This window comes from Colletes latitarsis, unplaced genomic scaffold (genome assembly GCF_051014445.1).
Source record: "Colletes latitarsis isolate SP2378_abdomen unplaced genomic scaffold, iyColLati1 scaffold0002, whole genome shotgun sequence".
Classification (NCBI taxonomy): Eukaryota; Metazoa; Arthropoda; class Insecta; order Hymenoptera; family Colletidae; genus Colletes; species Colletes latitarsis.
In genome coordinates, this window is record NW_027488365.1 from 8,596,612 (window position 1) to 8,610,832 (window position 14,221).

Consider the following 14,221-nt stretch of genomic DNA (forward strand, 5'->3'; position numbering starts at 1 on the left):
AGCCCAGGATCAAGCCTTGAAGTATGAGAAATATGCGAAAGTAAGAGCCTGATGAGGGCAAATCCTAGACCTATCCCAGACCTAACTTGCGTTATCCTCTAAAATATTTATCAAGACCAGGTTTAATTGATTGTTTCAGTGTGGTCCCACATTACTACGTGATCCAAACCAGAAAAAACCCAGGATCTGTTCAACATGTATGAGAAATATGCGAAAGAATGAGCCTGATGAGAGCAAATCCCAGACCTAACATAGACCTAACATGAATTATTCTCTAAAATATTGATCGAAACCAGGTTTAATTGACTGTTTCAGTGTGGTCCCACATTACTACGTGATCCAAACCAGAAATAACCCAGGATCCGTTCAACAAGTATGTGAAGAATGCGAAAGTATGAGTCTGTTGAGTGAAAATCCCAGGCCTAACCTAGACCTAACATGCGTTATCCTCTAAAATATTGATCCAAACCAGGTTTAATGGACTGTTTCAGCGTGGTACCACACTACTACGTGATCCAAACCAGAAAAAACCCAGGATCTGTTCAACAAGTATGTGATAAACGCGAAAGTATGAGCCTGTTGAGGGCAAATCCCAGACATATCCCAGACCTAACTTGCGTTGTCCTCTAAGATATTGATGGCAATCAGGTTTGATTGACTGTCTCAGTGTTGTACTTCAATACTACGTGATGGGATCCAGAAAAAGCCCAGGATCTAGCCATCAAGTATGAGAAATATGCGAAAGAATGAGCCTGATGAGAGCAAATCCCAGTCCTAACCTAGACCTAACATGAATTATTCTCTAAAATATTGATCGAAACCAGGTTTAATTGACTGTTTCAGTGTTGTACTTCATTACTACGTGATGCAATCCAGAAAAAGCCCAGGATCTAACCATCAAGTATGAGAAATATGCGAAAGAATGAGCCTGATGAGACCAAATCCCTGACCTAACCTAGACCTAACATGAATTATTCTCTAAAATATTGATCAAAACCAGGTTTAATTGACTGTTTCAGTGTGGTCCCACATTACTACGTGATCCAAACCAGAAAAAACCCAGGATCCGTTCAACAAGTATGTGAAGAATGCGAAAGTATGAGTCTGATGAGTGAAAATCCCACGCCTAAACTAGACCTAACATGCGTTATCCTCAAAAATATTGATCGAAACCTGGTTTAATCGACTGTTTCACTGTGGTCCCACATTACTACGTGATGCAATCTAGAAAAAGCCCAGGATCTAGCCATCAAGTATGAGAAATATGCGAAAGAATGAGCCTGATGAGGGCTAATCCCAGACATATCCCAGACCTAACTTGCGTTGTCCTCTAAGATATTGATGGAAACCAGGTTTCATTGACTGTTTCAGTGTGGTATTACATTACTACGTGATGCAATCCAGAAAAAGCCCAGGATCTAGCCATCAAGTATGAGAAATATGCGAAAGAATGAGCCTGATGACAGCAAATCCCAAACCTAACATAGACCTAACATGAATTATTCTCTAAAATATTGATCGAAACCAGGTTTAATCGACTGTTTCAGTGTGGTACCACATTACTACGTGATCCAAACCAGAAAAAACCCAGGATCCGTTCAACAAGTATGTGAAGAATGCGATAGTATGAGTCTGATGAGTGAAAATCCAAGACCTAACCTAGACCTAACATGCGTTATCCTCTAAAATATTGATCCAAACCAGGTTTAATGGACTGTTTCAGCGTGGTACCACACTACTACGTGATCCAAACCAGAAAAAACCCAGGATCTGTTCAACAAGTGTGTGAAAAACGCGAAAGGATGAGCCTGATGAGGGCAAATCCCAGACATATCCCAGACTTAACTTGCGTTATCCTCTAAAATATTGATCGAAACCAGGTTTAATCGACTGTTTCAGTGTGGTACCACATTACTACGTGATCCAAACCAGAAAAAACCCAGGATCCGTTCAACAAGTATGTGAAGAATGCGATAGTATGAGTCTGATGAGTGAAAATCCAAGACCTAACCTAGACCTAACATGCGTTATCCTCTAAAATATTGATCCAAACCAGGTTTAATGGACTGTTTCAGCGTGGTACCACACTACTACGTGATCCAAACCAGAAAAAACCCAGGATCTGTTCAACAAGTGTGTGAAAAACGCGAAAGGATGAGCCTGATGAGGGCAAATCCCAGACATATCCCAGACCTAACTTGCGTTGTCCTCTAAGATATTGATGGAAACCAGGTTTAATTGACAGTTTCAGTGTTGTAGTTCATTACTACGTGATGCAATCCAGAAAAAGCCCAGGAGCTAGCCATCAAGTATGAGAAATATGCGAAAGAATGAGCCTGATGAGAGCAAATCCCAGGCCTAACCTAGACCTAACATGAATTATTCTCTAAAATATTGATCGAAACCAGGTTTAATTGACTGCTTCAGTGTGGTCCCACATTACTACGTGATCCAAACCAGAAAAAACCCAGGATCCGTTCAACAAGTATGTGAAGAATGCGAAAGAATGAGTCTGATGAGGGCAAATCTTAGACCTAACCTTGACCTAACATGCGTTATCCTCTAAAATATTTATCCAGACCAGGTTTCATTGAATGTTTCAGTGTGGTACCACTTTACTACGTGATCCAATCCAGAAATAGCCCAGGATCTAGCCATGAAGTATGAGAAATATGCGAAAGTATGAGCCTGATGGGGGCAAATCCTAGACCTAACCCAGACCTAACATGCGTTATCCTCTAAAATATTTATCAAGACCAGGTTTAATTGAATGTTTCAGTGTGGTACCACATTACTACGTGATGCAATCCAGAAAAAGGCCAGGATCAAGCCATCAAGTTTGAGAAATATGCGAAAGAATGAGCCTGATGAGGGCAAATACTAGACCTAACCCAGACCTAACATGCGTTATCCTCTAAAATACTGATCGCAACCAGGTTTAATGGACTCTTTCAGTGTGGTACCACACTACTACGTGATCCAAACCAGAAAAAACCCAGGATCTGTTCAACAAGTATGTGAAAAACGCGAAAGAATGAGTCTGATGAGGTCAAATCCCAGACCTATCCCAGACTTAACTTGTGTTATCCTCTAAAATATTGATCGAAACCAGGTTTCATTGAATGTTTCAGTGTGGTACCACTTTACTACGTGATGCAATCCAGAAAAAGCCCAGGATCTAGCCATGAAGTATGTGAAATATGCGAAAGTATGAGCCTGATGAGGGCAAATCCTAGAACTAACCCAAACCTAACATGCGTTATCCTCTAAAATATTTGTCAAGACCAGGTTTAATTGAACGTTTCAGAGTGGTACCACATTACTACGAGAACCAAACCAGAAAAAACCCAGGATCCGTTCAACAAGTATGTGAAGAATGCGAAAGTATGAGTCTGATGAGGTCAAATCCCAGACCTATCCCAGACTTAACTTGCGTTATCATCTAAAATATTGATCGAAACCAGGTTTAATCGACTGCTTCAGCGTGGTACCACATTTCTACGTGGTACAATCCAGAAACAGCCCAGGATCTAGCCATGAAGTATGAGAAATATGCGAAAGTATGAGCCTGATGAGGGCAAATCCTAGACCTAACCCAAACCAAACATGCGTTATCCTCTAAAATATTTATCAAGACCAGGTGTAATTGAATGTTTCAGTGTGGTACCACATTACTACGTGAACCAAACCAGAAAAATCCCAGGATCCGTTCAACAAGTATGTTAAAACAGCGACAGTATGACCCTGATGAGGGCAAATCCCAGGCCTAACCTAGACCTAACATGCGTCGTCCTCTAAAATATTGATGGAAACAAGGTTTAATTGACTGTTTCAGTGTTGTACTTCATTACTACGTGATGCAATCCAGAAAAAGCCCAGGATCTAGCCATCAAGTATGAGAAATATGCGAAAGAATGAGCCTGATGGGAGCAAATCCCTGACCTAACCTAGACCTAACATGAATTATTCTCTAAAATATTGATCAAAACCAGGTTTATTTGACTGTTTCAGTGTGGTACCACATTACTACGTGATCCAATCCAGAAACAGCCCAGGATCTAGCCATGAAGTATGAGAAATATGCGAAAGTATGAGCCTGATGAGGGCAAATCCTAGACCTAACCCAAACCTAACATGCGTTATCCTCTAAAATATTTATCAAGACCAGGTTTAATTGAATGTTTCAGTGCGGTACCACATTACTACGTGAACCAAACCAGAAAAAACACAGGATCCGTTCAACAAGTATGTTAAAACTGCGACAGTATGACCCTGACGAGGGCAAATCCCAGGCCTAACCTAGACCTAACATGCGTTGTCCTCAAAAATATTGATGGAAACCAGGTTTAATTGACTGTTTCAGTGTTGTACTTCATTACTACGTGATGCAATCCAGAAAAAGCCCAGGATCTAGCCATCAAGTATGAGAAATATGCCAAAGAATGAGCCTGATGAGAGCAAATCCCAGACCTAACCTAGACCTAACATGAATTATTCTCTAAAATATTGATGGAAACCAGGTTTAATTGACTGTTTCAGTGTTGTACTTCATTACTACGTGATGCAATCCAGAAAAAGCCCAGGATCTAGCCATCAAGTATGAGAAATATGCGAAAGAATGAGCCTGATGAGAGCAAATCCCTGACCTAACCTAGACCTAACATGAATTATTCTCTAAAATATTGATCAAAACCAGGTTTAATGGACTGTTTCAGTGTGGTACCACACTACTTCGTGATCCAAACCAGAAATAGCCCAGGATCTGTTCAACAAGTATGTGAAAAACGCTAAACTGTGAGCCTGATGAGGGCAAATATTAGACCTAACCCAGACCTAAGATGCGTTATCCTCTATTATATTTATCCAGACCAGGTTTAGTGGACTGTTTCAGTGTGGTACCACACTACTTCGTGATCCAAACCAGAAAAAACCCAGGATCTGTTCAACAAGTATGTGAAAAACGCTAAACTGTGAGCCTGATGAGGGCAAATCTTAGGCCTAACCCAGACGTAAGATGCGTTATCCTCTAAAATATTTATCCAGACCAGGTTTCATTGAATGTATCAGTGTGGTCCCACATTACTACGTGATCCAAACCAGAAAAAACCCAGGATCCGTTCAACAAGTATGTGAAGAATGCGAAAGTATGAGTCTGATGGGTGAAAATCCCAGGCCTAACCTAGACCTAACATGCGTTATCCTCAAAAATATTGATCGAAACCTGGTTTAATCGACTGTCTCAGTGTGGTACCACATTACTATGTGATCCCAACCAGAAAATAACCCAGGATCTGTTCAACGAGTATGTGAAGTGTGCGAAAGTATGAGTCTGATGAGGTCAAATCCCAGACCAATCCCAGACTTAACTTGCGTTATCCTCTAAAATATTGATCGAAACCAGGTTTAATCGACTGTTTCAGTGTGGTACCACATTACTACGTGATCCAAACCAGAAAAAGCCCAGGATCTAGCCATCAAGTATGAGAAATATGCGAAAGAATGAGCCTGGTGAGAGCAAATCCCAGACCTAACCTAGACCTTACATGCGTTATCCTCTAAAATATTGAGCGAAACCAGGTTTAATGGACTGTTTAAGTGTGGTACCACACTACTTCGTGATCCAAACCAGAAAAATCCCAGGATCTGTTCAACAAGTATGTGAAAAACGCTAAACTGTGAGCCTGATGAGGGCAAATCTTAGACCTAACCCAGACCTAAGATGCGTTAACCTCTAAAATATTTATCCAGACCAGGTTTCATTGAATGTTTCAGTGTGGTACCACTTTACTACGTGATCCAATCCAGAAATAGCACAGGATCTAGCCATGAAGTAAGAGAAATATGCGAAAGTAAGAGCCTGATGAGGGCAAATCCTAGACCTATCCCAGACCTAACTTGCGTTATCCTCTAAAATATTGATCGAAACCAGGTTTAATTGACTGTTTCAGCGTGGTACCACACTACTACGTGATCCAAACCAGAAAAAACCCAGGATCTGTTCAACAAGTATGTGAAAAACGCGAAAGTATGAGCCTGTTGAGGGCAAATCCCAGACATATCCCAGACCTAACTTGCGTTGTCCTCTAAGATATTGATGGCAATCAGGTTTGATTGACTGTCTCAGTGTTGTACTTCAATACTACGTGATGCGATCCAGAAAAAGCCCAGGATCTAGCCATCAAGTATGAGAAATATGCGAAAGAATGAGCCTGATGAGAGCAAATCCCAGTCCTAACCTAGACCTAACATGAATTATTCTCTAAAATATTGATCGAAACCAGGTTTAATTGACTGTTTCAGTGTTGTACTTCATTACTATGTGATGCAATCCAGAAAAAGCCCAGGATCTAACCATCAAGTATGAGAAATATGCGAAAGAATGAGCCTGATGAGACCAAATCCCTGACCTAACCTAGACCTAACATGAATTATTCTCTAAAATATTGATCAAAACCAGGTTTAATTGACTGTTTCAGTGTGGTCCCACATTACTACGTGATCCAAACCAGAAAAAACCCAGGATCCGTTCAACAAGTATGTGAAGAATGCGAAAGTATGAGTCTGATGAGTGAAAATCCCACGCCTAAACTAGACCTAACATGCGTTATCCTCAAAAATATTGATCGAAACCTGGTTTAATCGACTGTTTCACTGTGGTCCCACATTACTACGTGATGCAATCTAGAAAAAGCCCAGGATCTAGCCATCAAGTATGAGAAATATGCGAAAGAATGAGCCTGATGAGGGCTAATCCCAGACATATCCCAGACCTAACTTGCGTTGTCCTCTAAGATATTGATGGAAACCAGGTTTCATTGACTGTTTCAGTGTGGTATTACATTACTACGTGATGCAATCCAGAAAAAGCCCAGGATCTAGCCATCAAGTATGAGAAATATGCGAAAGAATGAGCCTGATGACAGCAAATCCCAAACCTAACATAGACCTAACATGAATTATTCTCTAAAATATTGATCGAAACCAGGTTTAATCGACTGTTTCAGTGTGGTACCACATTACTACGTGATCCAAACCAGAAAAAACCCAGGATCCGTTCAACAAGTATGTGAAGAATGCGATAGTATGAGTCTGATGAGTGAAAATCCAAGACCTAACCTAGACCTAACATGCGTTATCCTCTAAAATATTGATCCAAACCAGGTTTAATGGACTGTTTCAGCGTGGTACCACACTACTACGTGATCCAAACCAGAAAAAACCCAGGATCTGTTCAACAAGTGTGTGAAAAACGCGAAAGGATGAGCCTGATGAGGGCAAATCCCAGACATATCCCAGACTTAACTTGCGTTATCCTCTAAAATATTGATCGAAACCAGGTTTAATCGACTGTTTCAGTGTGGTACCACATTACTACGTGATCCAAACCAGAAAAAACCCAGGATCCGTTCAACAAGTATGTGAAGAATGCGATAGTATGAGTCTGATGAGTGAAAATCCATGACCTAACCTAGACCTAACATGCGTTATCCTCTAAAATATTGATCCAAACCAGGTTTAATGGACTGTTTCAGCGTGGTACCACACTACTACGTGATCCAAACCAGAAAAAACCCAGGATCTGTTCAACAAGTATGTGAAGAATGCGAAAGAATGAGTCTGATGAGGGCAAATCTTAGACCTAACCTTGACCTAACATGCGTTATCCTCTAAAATATTTATCCAGACCAGGTTTCATTGAATGTTTCAGTGTGGTACCACTTTACTACGTGATCCAATCCAGAAATAGCCCAGGATCTAGCCATGAAGTATGAGAAATATGCGAAAGTATGAGCCTGATGGGGGCAAATCCTAGACCTAACCCAGACCTAACATGCGTTATCCTCTAAAATATTTATCAAGACCAGGTTTAATTGAATGTTTCAGTGTGGTACCACATTACTACGTGATGCAATCCAGAAAAAGGCCAGGATCAAGCCATCAAGTTTGAGAAATATGCGAAAGAATGAGCCTGATGAGGGCAAATACTAGACCTAACCCAGACCTAACATGCGTTATCCTCTAAAATACTGATCGCAACCAGGTTTAATGGACTCTTTCAGTGTGGTACCACACTACTACGTGATCCAAACCAGAAAAAACCCAGGATCTGTTCAACAAGTATGTGAAAAACGCGAAAGAATGAGTCTGATGAGGTCAAATCCCAGACCTATCCCAGACTTAACTTGTGTTATCCTCTAAAATATTGATCGAAACCAGGTTTCATTGAATGTTTCAGTGTGGTACCACTTTACTACGTGATGCAATCCAGAAAAAGCCCAGGATCTAGCCATGAAGTATGTGAAATATGCGAAAGTATGAGCCTGATGAGGGCAAATCCTAGAACTAACCCAAACCTAACATGCGTTATCCTCTAAAATATTTATCAAGACCAGGTTTAATTGAACGTTTCAGAGTGGTACCACATTACTACGAGAACCAAACCAGAAAAAACCCAGGATCCGTTCAACAAGTATGTGAAGAATGCGAAAGTATGAGTCTGATGAGGTCAAATCCCAGACCTATCCCAGACTTAACTTGCGTTATCATCTAAAATATTGATCGAAACCAGGTTTAATCGACTGCTTCAGCGTGGTACCACATTACTACGTGGTACAATCCAGAAACAGCCCAGGATCTAGCCATGAAGTATGAGAAATATGCGAAAGTATGAGCCTGATGAGGGCAAATCCTAGACCTAACCCAAACCTAACATGCGTTATCCTCTAAAATATTTATCAAGACCAGGTGTAATTGAATGTTTCAGTGTGGTACCACATTACTACGTGAACCAAACCAGAAAAATCCCAGGATCCGTTCAACAAGTATGTTAAAACTGCGACAGTATGACCCTGATGAGGGCAAATCCCAGGCCTAACCTAGACCTAACATGCGTTGTCCTCTAAAATATTGATGGAAACAAGGTTTAATTGACTGTTTCAGTGTTGTACTTCATTACTACGTGATGCAATCCAGAAAAAGCCCAGGATCTAGCCATCAAGTATGAGAAATATGCGAAAGAATGAGCCTGATGGGAGCAAATCCCTGACCTAACCTAGACCTAACATGAATTATTCTCTAAAATATTGATCAAAACCAGGTTTATTTGACTGTTTCAGTGTGGTACCACATTACTACGTGATCCAATCCAGAAACAGCCCAGGATCTAGCCATGAAGTATGAGAAATATGCGAAAGTATGAGCCTGATGAGGGCAAATCCTAGACCTAACCCAAACCTAACATGCGTTATCCTCTAAAATATTTATCAAGACCAGGTTTAATTGAATGTTTCAGTGCGGTACCACATTACTACGTGAACCAAACCAGAAAAAACACAGGATCCGTTCAACAAGTATGTTAAAACTGCGACAGTATGACCCTGACGAGGGCAAATCCCAGGCCTAACCTAGACCTAACATGCGTTGTCCTCAAAAATATTGATGGAAACCAGGTTTAATTGACTGTTTCAGTGTTGTACTTCATTACTACGTGATGCAATCCAGAAAAAGCCCAGGATCTAGCCATCAAGTATGAGAAATATGCCAAAGAATGAGCCTGATGAGAGCAAATCCCAGACCTAACCTAGACCTAACATGAATTATTCTCTAATATATTGATGGAAACCAGGTTTAATTGACTGTTTCAGTGTTGTACTTCATTACTACGTGATGCAATCCAGAAAAAGCCCAGGATCTAGCCATCAAGTATGAGAAATATGCGAAAGAATGAGCCTGATGAGAGCAAATCCCTGACCTAACCTAGACCTAACATGAATTATTCTCTAAAATATTGATCAAAACCAGGTTTAATGGACTGTTTCAGTGTGGTACCACACTACTTCGTGATCCAAACCAGAAATAGCCCAGGATCTGTTCAACAAGTATGTGAAAAACGCTAAACTGTGAGCCTGATGAGGGCAAATATTAGACCTAACCCAGACCTAAGATGCGTTATCCTCTATTATATTTATCCAGACCAGGTTTAGTGGACTGTTTCAGTGTGGTACCACACTACTTCGTGATCCAAACCAGAAAAAACCCAGGATCTGTTCAACAAGTATGTGAAAAACGCTAAACTGTGAGCCTGATGAGGGCAAATCTTAGGCCTAACCCAGACGTAAGATGCGTTATCCTCTAAAATATTTATCCAGACCAGGTTTCATTGAATGATTCAGTGTGGTCCCACATTACTACGTGATCCAAACCAGAAAAAACCCAGGATCCGTTCAACAAGTATGTGAAGAATGCGAAAGTATGAGTCTGATGAGTGAAAATCCCAGGCCTAACCTAGACCTAACATGCGTTATCCTCAAAAATATTGATCGAAACCTGGTTTAATCGACTGTCTCAGTGTGGTACCACATTACTATGTGATCCCAACCAGAAAATAACCCAGGATCTGTTCAACGAGTATGTGAAGTGTGCGAAAGTATGAGTCTGATGAGGTCAAATCCCAGACCAATCCCAGACTTAACTTGCGTTATCCTCTAAAATATTGATCGAAACCAGGTTTAATCGACTGTTTCAGTGTGGTACCACATTACTACGTGATCCAAACCAGAAAAAGCCCAGGATCTAGCCATCAAGTATGAGAAATATGCGAAAGAATGAGCCTGGTGAGAGCAAATCCCAGACCTAACCGAGACCTTACATGCGTTATCCTCTAAAATATTGAGCGAAACCAGGTTTAATGGACTGTTTAAGTGTGGTACCACATTACTACGTAATACAATCCAGAAACAGCCCAGGATCAAGCCTTGAAGTATGAGAAATATGCGAAAGTATGAGCCTGATGAGGGCAAATCCTAGACCTAACCCAGACCTAACATGCGTTATCCTCTAAAATATTTATCAAGACCAGGTTTAATTGATTGTTTCAGTGTGGTCCCACATTACTACGTGATCCAAACCAGAAAAAACCCAGGATCTGTTCAACATGTATGAGAAATATGCGAAAGAATGAGCCTGATGAGAGCAAATCCCAGACCTAACATAGACCTAACATGAATTATTCTCTAAAATATTGATCGAAACCAGGTTTAATTGACTGTTTCAGCGTGGTACCACATTACTACGTGATCCAAACCAGAAATAGCCCAGGATCTAGCCATGAAGTATGAGAAATATGCGAAAGTATGAGTCTGTTGAGTGAAAATCCCAGGCCTAACCTAGACCTAACATGCGTTATCCTCTAAAATATTGATCCAAACCAGGTTTAATGGACTGTTTCAGCGTGGTACCACACTACTACGTGATCCAAACCAGAAAAAACCCAGGATCTGTTCAACAAGTATGTGAAAAACGCGAAAGTATGAGCCTGTTGAGGGCAAATCCCAGACATATCCCAGACCTAACTTGCGTTGTCCTCTAAGATATTGATGGCAATCAGGTTTGATTGACTGTCTCAGTGTTGTACTTCAATACTACGTGATGCGATCCAGAAAAAGCCCAGGATCTAGCCATCAAGTATGAGAAATATGCGAAAGAATGAGCCTGATGAGAGCAAATCCCAGTCCTAACCTAGACCTAACATGAATTATTCTCTAAAATATTGATCGAAACCAGGTTTAATTGACTGTTTCAGTGTTGTACTTCATTACTACGTGATGCAATCCAGAAAAAGCCTAGGATCTAACCATCAAGTATGAGAAATATGCGAAAGAATGAGCCTGATGAGACCAAATCCCTGACCTAACCTAGACCTAACATGAATTATTCTCTAAAATATTGATCAAAACCAGGTTTAATGGACTGTTTCAGTGTGGTACCACACTACTTCGTGATCCAAACCAGAAATAGCCCAGGATCTGTTCAACAAGTGTGAGAAAAACGCTAAACTGTGAGCCTGATGAGGGCAAATATTAGACCTAACCCAGACCTAAGATACGTTATCCTCTATTATATTTATCCAGACCAGGTTTATTGGACTGTTTCAGTGTGGTACCACACTACTTCGTGATCCAAACCAGAAAAAACCCAGGATCTGTTCAACAAGTATGTGAAAAACGCTAAACTGTGAGCCTGATGAGGGCAAATCTTAGGCCTAACCCAGACGTAAGATGCGTTATCCTCTAAAATATTTATCCAGACCCGGTTTCATTGAATGTTTCAGTGTGGTCCCACATTACTACGTGATCCAAACCAGAAAAAACCCAGGATCCGTTCAACAAGTATGTGAAGAAGGCGAAAGTATGAGTCTGATGAGTGAAAATCCCAAACCTAACCTAGACCTAACATGCGTTATCCTCTAAAATATTGATCGAAACCAGGTTTCATTGAATGTTTCAGTGTGGTACCACTTTACTACATGATGCAATCCAGAAAAAGCCCAGGGTCTAGCCATGAAGTATGTGAAGAATGCGAAAGTATGAGTCTGATGAGTGAAAATCCCAGGCCTAACCTAGACCTAACATGCGTTATCCTCTAAAATATTGATCGAAACCAGGTTTCATTGAATGTTTCAGTGTGGTACCACTTTACTACGTGATGCAATCCAGAAAAAGCCCAGGATCTAGCCATGAAGTATGAGAAATATGCGAAAGTATGAGCCTGATGAGGGCAAATCCTAGACCTAACCCAGACCTAACATGCGTTAGCCTCTAAAATATTTATCAAGACCTGGTTTAATTGAAAGTTTCCGTGTGGTACCACATTACTACGTGATGCAATCCAGAAAAAGCCCAGGATCTAGCCATCAAGTTTGAGAAATATGCGGAAGAATGTGCCTGATGAGAGCAAATCCCAGACCTAACCTAGACCTAACATGAATTATTCTCTAAAATATTGATCGAAACCAGGTTTAATTGACTGTTTCAGTGTGGTCCCACATTACTACGTGATCCAAACCAGAAATAACCCAGGATCCGTTCAACAAGTATGTGAAGAATGCGAAAGTATGAGTCTGATGACTGAAAATCTCAGGCCTAACCTAGACCTAACATGCGTTATCCTCAAAAATATTGATCGAAACCTGGTTTAATCGACTGTTTCAGTGTGGTACCACATTACTATGTGATCCCAACCAGAAAATAACCCAGGATCCGTTCAACGAGTATGTGAAGTGTGCGAACGTATGAGTCTGATGAGTGAAAATCCCAGGCCTAACCTAGACCTAACATGCGTTATCCTCTAAAATATTGATCCAAACCAGGTTTAATGGACTGTTTCTGGCGTGGTACCACACTACTACGTGATCCAAACCAGAAAAAACCCAGGATCTGTTCAACAAGTATGTGAAAAACGCGAAAGTATGAGCCTGATGAGGGCAAATCCCAGACATATCCCAGACCTAACTTGCGTTGTCCTCTAAGATATTGATGGCAACCAGGTTTCATTGACTGTCTCAGTGTTGTACTTCAATACTACGTGATGCGATCCAGAAAAAGCCCAGGATCTAGCCATCAAGTATGAGAAATATGCGAAAGAGTGAGCCTGATGAGAGCAAATCCCAGAACTAACCTAGACCTAACATGAGTTATTCTCTAAAATATTGATCGAAACCAGGTTTAATTGACTGTTTCAGTGTGGTCCCACATTACTACGTGATCCAAACCAGAAAAAAACCAGGATCCGTTCAACAAGTATGTGAAGAATGCGAAAGTATGAGTCCGATGAGTGAAAATCCCAGGCCTAACCTAGACCTAACATGCGTTATCCTCAAAAATATTGATCGAAACCTGGTTTAATTGACTGTTTCAGTGTGGTACCACATTACTATGTGATCCAAACCTGAAAAAACCCAGGATCTGTTCACCAAGTATGTGAAACACGCGAAAGTATGAGTCTGATGAGGTCAAATCCCAGACCTATCCCAGACTTAACTTGCGTTATCCTCTAAAATATTGATCGAAACCAGGTTTAATCGACTGTTTCAGCGTGGTGCCACATTACTACGTGATACAATCCAGAAACAGCCCACGATCTAGCCATGAAGTATGAGAAATATGCGAAAGTAAGAGCCTGATGAGGGCAAATCCTAGACCTATCCCAGACCTAACTTGCGTTATCCTCTAAAATATTGATCGAAACCAGGTTTAATTGACTGTTTCAGCGTGGTACCACATTACTACGTGATCCAATCCAGAAACAGCCCAGGATCTAGCCATGAAGTATGAGAAATATGCGAAAGTATGAGCCTGATGAGGGCAAATCCTAGACCTAACCCAGACCTAACATGCGTTATCCTCTAAAATATTTATCAAGATCAGGTTTAATTGATTGTTTC